The sequence below is a fragment of the Chiloscyllium punctatum genome, unplaced genomic scaffold, assembly GCF_047496795.1.
Source record: "Chiloscyllium punctatum isolate Juve2018m unplaced genomic scaffold, sChiPun1.3 scaffold_168, whole genome shotgun sequence".
Taxonomy (NCBI): domain Eukaryota; kingdom Metazoa; phylum Chordata; class Chondrichthyes; order Orectolobiformes; family Hemiscylliidae; genus Chiloscyllium; species Chiloscyllium punctatum.
The window spans coordinates 484,437-496,667 of record NW_027309902.1 but is presented as its reverse complement, the minus strand read 5'-3'; positions in this window follow the sequence as shown (position 1 = coordinate 496,667).

Sequence of the window (12,231 nt, the reverse complement as noted above, 5' to 3'; positions counted from 1 at the left end):
CACTCTTGAAACCTGACATACCCAATCTCAATACCAGAAACTTGGCTGTTTGTGCTCAATTAGAACTGTTGAATGAAAGAGTTTTCTCTGCAAGAACGACATGAAGATGTTCAAGGTCCTCTAAATACCATTGAGCAGAATACTCTTCATTACGGGTCTTATTGTCTTAAACCGATGATTTTTATGACCTTGGTGTTTTGGTGACTGATGTGTTTTCAAACCATGTGCAATGCATAAGGATTTCTTTCAATTTCTTATAAGAAAAAAAACTGCTTTCCATGTTGATTTCTAATTATTTTTTACTCTCGAGTTATTTGTCGATGTGCAATAATCACAAAATTATGGAAGATCCCTGTATCTTATGTTCACTGCAATGTGCACTTTCACTATCTACTTATTTATTTCATACGTCTGACATGAATGTCTAAACATTGGCCATGAACAAAAAGTTGTAAATTAAAGCTACATCTCAATAAGCAAACCAATGGATGGAAACATGTAATTCTTGTAATCCTGCATTTTTGAACCAAAAGCAATTCTGCTGAATAATCACTGAATGGCTCATTTTTGTGAATCATAAAGCTAGCTACCATATTATATTTCTCAGTTTACTGAACTAAATGAATACCCAATCATCATCACAACAAAGTGCTTTTAAAATATTGAATCTTTTTTTTAGATTACAACGTAATTTTCCAGTCACTGCCATGACAGTAATTTGCACAGTCATTGGAGTTAGTCTTTCTAACAAATATAGTGCGATTCGCATTTTAATTCCATCAATTGTTTCTTCGAACGAACACTCCAACTTAAAAATCAATTTACTGTTTAGGTGAACGATCCCATAATGGAACCAATGACTTCCCATTCGATGCCTCATTGTAAATATATGATAATTGCTCATTTGAATGATCGTGGTAATCTCAGCCTGAAGCGTTCAGAGAACTGTAATTACTTTTCATTAGAATGACTCCAGGTCTTTTCTCCACATTGCTCAGTGAAATAATTAACTGAAATTTCTCAGTATTCTTAAATGAAATGATATTATTTTGGCAATTCAATTGTTGCTATTATCTAATCATTGTTCAATATAGTTCAAAGTATTACTACGAAATTATGGCTCATAAATTAAATAAAGTAAAGATTTTGCAGTGGGCATTGTGAATATCAATTTTTATTTTGACCGTGGAAACAGTTGAATTGATTTAATTATGTTTAACTTCAATGTTAACATTTACTGTATCTATAAACACAATACAAGTTAATCACTTTTCATGGAACAAAATCATTTAAAATTCTCATTTATTTTCCTAATCATTTATGTTGCAAATGCATATTAATTTTCTTTTCATTCTGTGATAAAAAGCATTGAACATATAGAACTATTTGATTGATTAAGTTTCGTTCATCAGTGTACACTGATCAAATGATTCGGTTTTTTCTTATCATGAATAATCACGAGATTCATATTTAATTAAAGTCATTATTGCTTTGTTACATCATTACTGTAAATTACTAATTCGGTTTGTCAGTTCATTACACACAGGACATACGCAATTAATTCCCATTCAAATAATTACAAAAAACATCTGATTAATTTTCATTTGAGTTGCCGCCGTAAATATATGACTATACACTTGCCCTTCCCGGATGGTAACATTATGACGGGTTTTTGTGGAGCTCTGACAGTTTCTCTATGACAACATCAGGAGGAATGATTTCAATTTCCACCTTCAGCGGAGATGTGTCAGAGCAGTTCGGAAATTATAAAAAGGAAAATATTAACAGTCGAAATTCCTCTTCAGCAAAATAACCAAATGCAACTTCATTTTATTCATTGGTCAGCTGATCACCTACATTTGTAACTAAACATTGCAATTCATCTAAATACTGGTATGTGCATTGATCAAATTAAAGTTCTAATTATTAGTCATTCATGAATTGTCAGGAATTTGTTTTTATTTTCCATTCACCTTTTCATAGTGAATGTAAGATTGATATGCTGTGAAACTATTAGCGTGTTTTCATTTGAACATTAATTTCTCTGTCTCTCTCTCTCTCACTCACGTATCTCACTTCATGCATGATGGCTTCAAAGTACCTTGCTAAACTTAAAGATTTTGTTGACTTTAAGTAGTATCTTTAGCACTCACCTATCAATTTAATCCAAAATCATAGAATCATAGAGTCATAGAATCCCTACAGTGTTGAAACAGGCCATTTGGCCCAACAGTCCACACTGACCATCCAAAGATTAACCCACCCAGACACTCCTTTGCTCGATTACTCGACATTTCCCCTGACTAATACACCTAACCTAGGTAAAAACAATGACTGCAGATACTGGAAACCAGAGTTTAGATTAGAGTGGTGCTGGAAAAGCACAGCAGTTCAGGCAGCATGCGAGGAACATTAAAATCGATGTTTTGGACAAAAGCCCTTCATCAGGAATACAGGCTGCATTCCTAATTAAGGGCTTTTTCCCAAAACGTCGATTTTACTGTTCCTCTGATACTGCATGCATTGCTGTGCTTTTCCAGCACCACTCTAACAAAATCTAATACACCTAACCTAAACATCCGTGAACATTATGGGCAATTTAGCATGGCCAAGTCACCTCAGCTGCACATTTGTATACTATCACAATGTTATTGAAATCAATGCTCACACAAAGCACGATACATAAAGCCACACAATGGTCTTCATGACCATCTAATTACTGTTCAGGAAATCATCTGAGTAATTGTCTTATTGTTCCTGAGATTAATCACCACAGTAAGCGTCTGGTCATCATTCCCTCCAATAAATACAATGGGTGTCTCTGAAATTTCTGTTCAGTAATTATTCATGATACTTGTTGCTCAAAGCAGTGTCTGTTCTTATTTACGAGTGGCCAATGATTCTAACAGCCATTGATCTTGATCATATTGTTACTGAGCGCAATAACCACAGTAAACATCTGGTTATCATTTTGCGAACAAATACAAGAGCTATCAACTTACTTTTCAATTCAGTAATTACACATGATACTTGTTGCTGAAAGTGGTATTTATTCTTTATGACAATTGGCCGACGACACTTGACAGCAAGACATGTTGATAGTCCTGATTTGTTCATATTTTCAAAAAAGTTTTCAGGCCATGTATTTCAAAAAGAAGTAATTTGACTTCGTCCAAATTTAAATGTAAACGTTTTCAGATATTTTCCATTCAAAGTGTTTATTTGCTTATTCAGATCGAACTTGAATCTTGCCTCTGTAAATTGAATTTATTGTATTTTCCATTCGTGGAAGTACTCATTACTTGGTACTCATTTTCATCTTAAATCTGATGGAAATTTGAAATACTGATTTCAGTGAAAATTGTATGAATTATACATGAGTGGTCTCTAAAAGAAAATCACAGAAGGCTAGATAGAATTCTTGAACAGCCTGTATATTTGAATAAAAGAAAACATTCCTTCTAAAAAACAAAGTTAAAAATTACTCAACACCAGGCTATAGTCCAACAGGTTTATTTGGAAGCACTAGCTTCCGCCTGATGATGGAGCAGCGCTCTGAGAGCTAGTTCAGCAAAATAATCCTGTTGGACGATAGCCGTGGTGGTGTTTGATTTTTAACTTTGTACAGCCCAGTCCAACACTGTCGCCTCCAAATCACTCCAAATCAAAACAGTCCTAAATCTGTGGTTTAACAGCTTAACATTCCTGCAACTAGATTATAATTCTCAGTTTATCAATCTTAATAAATATTTAATCAATGTCATTTTTAATTCCCGGAAAACACCCAATCGTTTTGTTTGTGAAAACACAAATTTTAATTGAAAATTCATTGTTATCACAATATGTGAATTATATTTTAACTCTCCAGTGATGTGAAGTGACCCTTGGACTGAAATTGGACGTTCTAAATTCACCGACAGGCAGCGAAATCGGGACAAATACAAAATTAGTTAAACTCAGTCAAACAGCAGCTGGAATCAATCAGCTCCAGGATGAATCAGATTTTCTTCCACCTTGACTTCCAGCCAGTGCCTGAGCATTATACACCTCGCTTGCAAATGTCAACAATGAAGGGTTTTCACACCAACACATTGGATTCTTTAAATCCAGCTCATAACCACATGTGGACGTTTGTCACAAAATTATTAATCATTTTACAAATCATGGAAAATATCTCAAAGCTCTTGAAATAAAAGTAATCACTGCACATAAAGCCACACGATAGTATTCAAGGCCACCTCACTACTGTTCAGTGCAATACCTTTTGTCAGTATTGTATTGTTCTCAAGATGAATAGCCACAGCAAACATCACGCTTTCACAACATCTCAAATATATACAAGATACCTTCTTATAATTTACACACTACATCTTCGCCAGCCCAATAATCACACTTCATTGTTTACGATGAAGGATGCTGAAAGTAGCATGTTTTGAGGTAAAGGAATTCCTAAATCTCGGCGAGTTTTCTGATAGGGTTCCTCAGTCATCATGATAAAAATGTAATTGCGGCTCAGCACATTGTAACAAATCCCCATTAAACTTTTTCATGTATTTAGTCAGAGACAATGTTTAAAAATTTCCTCTGTAAATGCTGCTGTTTTTTGCTATAATTCCCGTGTTCCTTGTCTAATTATTTTCTTTGTAATGCTTACACAAATGTGTGAATATTGATGACAAGAAAATTTGCATGGATTATATATTGTATTTCTACAGAAGAAAAGCTGAGTCAGCAAGTACAGATTGCAGGAGTATCTGAGAATGTTGAATGATTAATAATGACTGCATATCGAATGTATTTTCCAAAACATCATGCCAGCATTCTAATGCTCAGTTCACTGATACTAATTATTATGTAATCCATATCACAGCAAACCCGCTTGGAAATATTGAATCACCTTAATGTGTCAGTGTTCTAAAATAGATTACCAATTCATTATTAGTTCAACAATCACACAGTAATTCAGTTTAGGTATTGTAACAAATATCGTGAGATTCATATTTCAATTTAAGTCACTATTTTGTAGTGCCAATTTTACAAAGAAAAATGGATCTTTTATTCCAGGTCAACACAACCACAAACCAAGCAATGATTCATCATCCAACACTGACAGGAAATATCTGATATATTCTAATGTGAATGCTCACAGAAATCATTGGATTAATATTCGGTCTTACAAATGAAGATACGCCTGATTGTTTTAGACTCCAATAATTAATGTTCAATTCTACATGTAACAGATAGCAATATGACATTTCTAAACATTTTTTTGTTTGCAGTGACCAGTTTTAACACTAATTGTTACATATATCTAATATTTAATCATTGATCAAATCCGGTATAATCGGCTTTAAGTCTGGAAATAAGTCTCAGTGACCTAAGCATATAGCATGGTACTGTTTCCTAATGGTAGCGAATGTTGATTTTTATTTTAATGCTGAAATCCTTGTTGATTTGCTGCTGTAGGGATGCCCTCAGCAGCCTGCCTTGGAATTAAAACACAAATAGTGGAGAGTAGATTAACAAGACTAACAGTCTTTTACAGTCTTAATGGAAAAAAAGAACATTTTGCACAATCCTACTCCAATTCCATAAGTATGCCATTCCAGACAGTCATATTCCAGATAGTGATAAGAGAATGCCAGCATACAGAAAAATGACCAACCCTGACTTCATTAATGAAAGAATGATTGCCCCAGTGAATGAATAAACACCAGTTGTAGGATAGAGCCCAGCTAACTTCCACAGCTGCTATCAGGGAAGCAGACAGAGTTTGATTGTCAGAAATAGTTACTATTTTAAAGTTGCTCAGAACATTTAAGAAGTTTCTAATTACATACTCTTGAGAATAGTGAATAAGGCAGAGTGAGAGGCCCATAGGACTGCAGCCATTAATTTTGTAATCTGCGGAAATAAAATGCACAGAGAGATCCCAAGGCAGGCGATTATAGCACCTGGAAACACCATGAAACAAGAGGAAGCTGGGGCTATCCATAGCGATGTCCATCTAAGATTAGGTTTTCTACAGGATCGGGTGTCAGTATAAGGAGGGAAGGACTGTAACCACGTTGCATGTGGCCATTGTAATACAGAAAGTGTGTAAAAATACTGTTTTTTTACTGTAAACGTTACAGTGTGTCATGGACCTCCCTGCCGAACTTGGCCTCGGGGGATGATCCCTTCATTAACTGATTTCAGCATGTGTAAACATTTTCCACTTGCCTGAGTACTGCCGATCTCCTGAGTCTTCATTCCCTGTCAGGGGAAGTCACTCCTACAGCTATGGTGACATTTAAATTCAATACAAACACTTATTATCTGTGAAATTATTACTTGCAGAGCGATATCATTTTCATGTTAAAATTGTTTTACTTTTTTCGTGTGCAAAAAAACAATGTAGGTACATCTATTTGTTATTTACTTCAACTAATACTAAATTTTAAATTATTGAAAAGACTACACTGGGTGTGTGGGGGGAGGGGGGGAAGAACGATTTATCAGCTCAAATGTCACATTAAGTTAAAGTAAAGACATTTTTCAAATCATGTGACCACCAAAATGATATTTATTTTAATTTCATTTTGAGATAGTTTCATTTTCTTCCAACATTAGTTGTCAGTGAACAATAATCACACAATTATTAGTCATTTGCGACAAAATGACTTCCTGTACCAAATATCATTAACCCGATGTGTTGTTCATAATAATGCTCACTTTCCCGGCCTAATAATTTTCTTCCTAGTTCTGACATTTGTCTAAACATTTATCATGATAAAGGTTACATTAATAAAATAGACAAGAACCGACCAAAAATAATTGAACTGTGTTCAATCGTTGCTGAGTTTTATTAAATTATTAAAGTCACGTTTTATATTTTAATTTTCAGTTTATTAATCTTAATGAATATACAATCGTCATCAGTGCAAAGTGTATTCAAAATATTAAGTCAATTTATCTATCAGGATTTTAGAAACAATGATCAAATACAATAATTACGCAATACTTTAACTTAGGCTTGATAACAAGAACAATTTGCTTTTAATATCTTTCATATTTCTTAGTGTGAGTGCTACAATATTAAAACCTGTTCGATCAGGCCAATATACCCACAAAAGACCAATAATTGCCATTGCAACATCATTTGTAAATATCTGACTTTTGCTTATTTGAAAGATCACAGTCTTTTCAGCAATTGGAATTGAGAGAACACCAGTTAATTTACACTGCAATATTTCTCTTCGTTTCTGAACATTACTCAGTGGAATAGGAAGAGGAGAAACCTCATCATTCTTAAATTCATTAATAAAAGTTTTCAAATCGATTTGTTGCCAATACCTAATAATTGTTCAATTCGGTAAGGGGTGTAATTGTGAAACTATGTTTCCATATAATAACTAATGCAAGGACATTGCAATGTACAATCTCTCAATCACTCTGAATATTGCTTTTCATTTTAAACTTGGAAACACTTTTGAATTGATTTGATTGGAAATCACTGCAATGTTAATATTTATTGTGTTTTTATTCACAATAACAATTGAATATTTTTCATGTGCAAAATCATTCAAATCCCCATGAATTTTTTGATGCATACAAAAAAGGGTTGGCATCTATCTTATTTCATTAAACAATCACAGGAAATGGTGACTTGTTAGAAATCATACATTTTCAGAAAGAATGAAAGTTGTCTTCAGATGATTAGGCACATTGATTGCCCAATTCATAATTTTGTTCCAATTTACGTGTAGATCAAAAACATTTTAATTTGCATTTCAGAAAATGAGAAACTTCTGACCATATAGAATAATTAAATTGATTTTTTGTATATAATGCACACTAATCACATAATCCTGTCAAGCTATCGTTCCACAAGTGATCATAAAATCATGTTTAATTAAGACATTTGTTAACTCCCATCATTATTGTAAATTACTACTGAATTTTCAGTAGATTACACACAGTATCCAACCATTTAATTCCAATCCAATTATCACAATAAACATCTGATTACTTTTCAGCCCTGCCCAGCCTGTTTGGGAATGTTATGAAGGAATCTTGTGCAACTCTGGTCGTGTCTCTGTTACCAGACCCGAGGGTACAATTTCAATTCCCACCTTGCACAGAGCTGTGCCAGAGCAGCTCTGAATGTTGATAAGAAAATATCTAAGAATCGAATGAATTGCCTTTCAATTCAACATTAGATATGTTTTCATTTGTTGTTCATTCCAATAATCACAGTATCTGCTATATATTTTCTTCATTCTGCGAATAGCAGAATGTATCTAATTCCACTCAATCAATGTTCTTTGCAAAATATTTGATAATGTTGCACTCACAAAGATGAAATATGCAAAGTACAGATATTCCTTGATTTTCGTTTGTTCTGAAGAGCTGAGTTCAGACTGCACATAGAACTTGATGCTTCAAAGGTATAAATATGAGGAAAAAATCAAGTTCTTCTTCAGTTAAATAAACAAATGCAACTTCCTACTATATATCAATTTTTAGTTATTGATCTGTTTATGAGTTGTCTGAAATTTGTTTTTTGTTTTCCATTCATCTATTTATATTGAATGTAAGATTGAAATGTTGTGAAAATATCCGAGTCCATCCATTTGAAATTGAATTTGCATATTTCTCTCTAATCCAGTTTATTGCATGATGACTTAACTGTGTTTTGTTCAGCAAACCTAGTGAATCATAAAAATTGTCTAATCTTAAATAAGATCTTTCACACCCAGTTATCAGTCTGTTCTGAATTCATGTAAATATCTAAGTTTATTGAAATCAATGTTCACACAAAACAGTGCACATAAAGCGACACAAAGATATTCAGCTGATTACTATTCAGTGGAATAACCTGAGTAAGTATCTTATTGTTCCTGGGACAAATGACAACAGTAAGCATTTATTTACTATTCTATGCAGTTAATGCAATTGATGTGTTATATTTCAGTTCAGTCGTTAATGTTGATTTATATTGTTTAAACCAATAATTCTACTTTATCACAGATATTGACTATACGGCAATAACGTTGGGAAGCAAATTTTTGTCAATCTAACAATCTTTAAGCTCCTTTTTTATTGTGTGTGTACAAGAGACAATTCAAATTATAACCATTTTTATTACAAATTGAACAAATACTGCATTTTAAATTTGTGAAGTTCCGACATTTTTCAAAAGGGTTAGTCTTCACTATATATGTCATGTTAAAAATCTGCTATTTCAAATCATGCGTGCTACAAAATGATTATTGTTTTCATTTCATTGTAAGAAAAGAACTGCTTTGACCATGTTGATTTTATTGCATTTCTATTCCAATATTTTTCATCATTGTCCAAAAATGACAATATTATTAAAATCGCATATATGCCACATGTCATTTACTCCATTGTTCAGTTTCAAGCTCACTTTCATGACTTATGAATTTTCTTCCTAATTCTGACACAAATCTTTAAACATTGATCATAATATTGATCATATAAATTGATGAAACATATCTCTACAAGGAATCCGGTGTATGGAAATTCACAATTCTTGTATTACGTACATTTTTTACTTAAAAAAAGAAGAATTTCGCTCAATAATCACAGAATGGCTCATTTTTCTTCAATCCATAAAGCTAGGTACTATGTTTTATTCCTCAGTTTACTGATCTTAATAAATATCCAATCAACATCACAGCAAAGTGCTTTTGTAATATTGAATTATTTTAATTCTTCAAAAGAGCATTCATTATCAAGTCATTGCCATGATAATAATGGCACAATTATTTATAAAAAAGTCTTTTGAACAAGTATAATGAGATTCACATTTACATTTAATCCATTATTTCTGAGTACTAATAGTACAGTATGAAAATGCCTTTATTTTTCAGGTCACCTACCCCACAAAGGAACCAATGAATTCCCATCCAAAGTCATTGCAAATATCTGATGATTGCTTATTTGAATCATCACGGTAATGTCAGCCTTAAAATTCAGGAAAATGTAATTACTTTTCACTAAATTAATTCTAGTTCATTTCCAGACATTGCTCAATCACTTGCAAAAAGAGATTTTTCATTATTCTTGAATGCATTGACAGACTTTGATAATTCAAGTGTTGCTGATTTATTTAATAAAAAATAATGATTATTCAATCTAGTAGATTGCGCAAATGTGGATTTACGGCACAGTACATGAACCACTGTAAAGATATTGCAGTGCACAATCTCTCAATCATTGTAAATATCAATTTTTATTTTACCTGTTGAAACATAGTTGAATTCAATTAATTATATTTGACTTCAATGCTCACATTTATTGTGTTTGTAATCATAATACGACTTACGGATGTTTCATGCAACAAAATCAAATGAAAAAGAATTAGTATCTCTATTCTTTCATTCAACAATGGCAATAAATTTTGATTTTTTAAATTTTGAACATTTTGGAAAGAAGGGATGTTGTCTTCAGTTGAATTCTTGCATTGACTCACTAATTCACTGTGTCCGCTACTTATTCTCTTTGGGTTCCTATGAAAAGAAATTAACCAGTTCTTCTGGTTGTAAATGCCTGGAAAATATTTGAGAATGTTATGGTTTTAAAGGTGACAAGGCGAAGTGATCGTAAGTCATCATTTATTTTGATAGAAAGAGCTGGATTCAAACATTTCGAACACACACACACACACACACAGTTATTCTGCTGTGTGACAAGGGGATAAACAAGTCGCTTTCTTCGGCATTCAGTAAATATATGCCACTTCCAATTATTCATTAGTCAGCTAATTACCTACATTTGTCATGAAAAATTGCAATTCGTCTAAATATTGTTATGACCTTTGATCAAATTAAATTTTTAATTATAGTTTATTCATGAATTGCCGGGATTTTGTTTTTTATTGTTTTCCATACACCTATTCATATTGAATGTAAGATTGACATGCCTTGACAATGTCGGAGAGTGTTCATTTGAAACTTTTTTTTTCGTATCGTTCACTGATTTTACTTATTGCATAAGATTACATGGGACCCGGTTAGCAATGCTGCCTCACAGCGCCAGGAACATTCGTTTTATTCACTCCTCGGGTGACAGTGGGCACTTTGCACGTTCTCCCGAAGTCTATGTGACTTTGCTGTGGTGTCCTCCCACAATCCAAAGATGTGCAGGTTAGGTGAGCTGGCACGCTAAATCGCACACTGTGTACAGGGATATGTGTATTAGTAAGCAATAAATGTGAAGAAATATGATCGGGAAAAGTTTTTGGGTGGGTTAATCTTTAGATCTTTCAAACACTTGGCCTGTTATTACACTGAGGTGACAGGGGTGCTTTCGTGGCGTTGCTAGTATTATGGTGCGCCCCGAGATCTAACCCATGTTGGAAGTGAAATGGAGGAATCTACAGAGAGGCTACAGAAAGACATCGCATCCATTTGGTTTTCTTTAAATCACTGACGAGCAGGAAAATGCAAACGGGGAGGGCGAGTGGGAAGTGAGGCAGTTGCAGCTCTGGTAACGAACTGCTCCAAAACATGATTTAGGACCTCTGGTGCCAATTCTCGCACGTTGAATAATGACAGACAGCTTCCAAACGGTCAGCGCCGTTGGACTGGTTCAGCCGAAACAGCAGTGGCGGAATTCGAACCCATGCCTCTGTCGAGACTGCAGCCATAATTCAGCGATTTAGACCGCGCGGCCACGCTATCAACACGCCCAGCACGCCATTTTCTTGCACTTCCAATTGTGCTCCTGCATAGCAACAGCTGCAAACTGACGTGAAAACGGTTCCATGATCCCTCTCCGACTCGCACAGTTGCGGGGATGTGCCCGTCTACAATATCAATTTCTCAGCAGATAACGATAGCCCATCAATCCAGACAAAAATCACTGGTAAGCTGAGTCTATCTTCTCAGACTGGATTCAGCTACAAATGTATCTGTGAGTGCGTGCAAATATATGATCGGTTATGATTGGGTCAAATTACCATGAGCTACTTGACATTACTGCAATTTCAATTCTTGCTTTGCTAAATGATTTCACCCATTGCTCAAAACAGGACAACTTTCACGTTTACACGGAACACGAAACACACCGGACTACAGAAAAAATGCACGAAGCTGAGCAGGCCGTGTCCCAAATCGTACCGTGTAGCATAGTTTCAGTCACTGTGTCTGTTTTGCAGAATAAGGTTCCCAAAGAATGATCCACCCTAAAACCGGAGGTAGCATTACAATCCGAGAACGCTCT